Source organism: Pan troglodytes, chromosome 17 (genome assembly GCF_028858775.2).
Source record: "Pan troglodytes isolate AG18354 chromosome 17, NHGRI_mPanTro3-v2.0_pri, whole genome shotgun sequence".
NCBI lineage: Eukaryota > Metazoa > Chordata > Mammalia > Primates > Hominidae > Pan > Pan troglodytes.
In genome coordinates, this window is record NC_072415.2 from 76,974,692 (window position 1) to 76,977,084 (window position 2,393).

At 35.9% G+C, this 2,393-nt stretch overlaps 1 non-coding gene across 1 annotated transcript; it reads left to right on the forward strand.

Annotated features, from left to right (window-relative positions):
- Positions 1-753: 753 nt before the first annotated feature.
- On the forward strand, positions 754-860 carry LOC112206335 (U6 spliceosomal RNA). Its single transcript, XR_002940558.1, has one exon. It is a non-coding gene; the product is annotated as a U6 spliceosomal RNA (small nuclear RNA).
- Positions 861-2,393: the final 1,533 nt, after the last annotated feature.

Consider the following 2,393-nt stretch of genomic DNA (forward strand, 5'->3'; position numbering starts at 1 on the left):
TAACTCTAGATATTGGAACTTTTTACAAGAAAATAGTAAACATGTCTTTTCCTGGGAATATAACCCAAATACAATTCTATAGGATTCTACCTGAGGGTATCACTGGATACTCCTTGGTTTAGGGACTGGGACTTGAGTCTAGCAAGGTGGATATCATGGGGTGGAACGATAGAGTGCAGTGGATGCTCACAGTGAGAGGGGAAGGTTACGGTAAGCAGCAATGGAAATGAGCTACCTTAGCAACATATATGTGTCTTAAAAACACATTGTCAAGTGAAAAAAGAATGAGACATATAGCACAGTTTTCATAAATACAAAGTATATGCACAGTCTCAAAACATTTTACTAAAATATGTACATATAAAAGGAAGCACAGTAAACATATTTAGTGACTTTCTATAAGGGGAGTGGGAGTGGTGGAAGAAAAACTGGTGGGCCACAGGGACACTGGGAAATAATAATAGCCAAAGGGACCTTAATGGGGATTATGTGATAATGGGCAGTGGACTGATATGTACAATTAACTCAAGGCTCTGCATCTGCTTTTTAAGAAAATATATGTAATAACTAGATATGACCAGACATGCATTTACAAAGATAAGATGGAAAACCTATTATGAATTATATTGCAGAATACTGGATTGCACATGTTAAAATATGAACAGCAATATGTATTTTTAAGCATTAAAATAATGATGTAAGAAAGATTTACTGAAAAACATTATTAAAATAACCAGACAAAAATCATATGATGTGGTCACTTCGGAAGCACATATATTAAAATTGTAATGATACAGAGAAGATTAGCATGGCCTCTGCACAAGGATGACATGCACGTTTTTGAAGTTTTCCTATTTTTCAATATCACGAAAATGGCCATAGTGCCCAAAGTAATTTATGGATGTAATGTTATTCCTATTAAACTACCATTTACATTCTTCACAAAAGTAGAAAAAAAACTATTTTAAAATTCATATGGAACCAATAAGAGTCCATATAGCCAAGACAATCCTAAGCAAAAAGAACAAAGTTGGAGGCATCACCCTACCATACTTCAAACTATATTATAAGGCTACAGTAACAAAAACAGCGTGATACTGGTACAAAAACAGACACAAAGACAAACAGAACAGAGTACAGAACTCAGAAATAAGATTGCACATCCACAATCATCTCATCTTCAACAAGCCTGACAAAAACAAGCAATGGGGAAATGATTCCCTATTCAACAAATGGTGCTGGGATAACTGCCTATCTATTTGCAGAATATTGAAACTGGACCCCTTCCTCACAACTTATACAAAAATTAACTCAAGGTGGATTAAATACTTAAATGTAAAACCCCAAACTCTAAAAATCCTAGAATAAAATATAGGCAATATCATTCAGGACACAGGCATGGGCAAAGATTTCATGATGAAATCATCAATAGCAATTGCAAAAAAAAGCAAAAATTGACAAATGGGATCTAGTTAAACTAAAGAGCTTATGCACAGCAAAATAAACTATCATTGGAGTGAGCAGGCAACCTACAGAGTGGGAGAAAATCTTTGCAATCTATCCATCCGACAAAGGTCTAATATCCAGAATCTACAAAGAACTCAAACAAATTTACAAGAAATAAACAAACAACCCCTTTAAAAAGTGGGTGAAAGACATGAACAGACATTTCTCAAAAGAAGACATTCATGCAACCAACAAACATATGAAAAAAGCTCAACATCACTGATCATTAGAGAAAAGCAAATCCAAATCACAATGGGATACCATCTCATGCCACTCAGAATGGCCATTAATAAAAAGTCAAGAAACAACAGATGCTGGCAATGCTGTGGAGAAATAGGAACACTTTTACAATGTTGGTGGAAATGTAAATTAGTTCAACCATTGTGGAAGACAGTGTGACAATTTCTCAAAGAGCTAGAACCAGCAATACCATTTTACCCAGCAATCTCATTAATGGGTATATACCCAAGGAAATATAAAGCATTCTATTACAAAGACACATGCACACGTATGTTCATTGCAGTACTAGTCACAATAGCAAGGACATAGAATTAACCCAAATGCTCATCAATGATAGACTGGTTAAAGAAAATGTGGTACATATACACCATGGAATACTATGCAGCCATAAAAATAAATGAGACCATGTCCTTTTCATAGACATGGATAAAGCTGGAAGCCATCATCCTCACAAACTAACACAGGAATAGAAAACCAAACACTGTATGTTCTCACTTATAAGTGGGAGCTAAAGGATGGGATCACATGGATATGGGAAGGGGAACAATCCTCACTATGGCTTGTTGTGGGGTGGAGTCGGGAGAAAGAGTATTAGAAAGGATAGCTAATGCACGCTGGGCTTAACACCTGGGTGATGGGTCGACAGG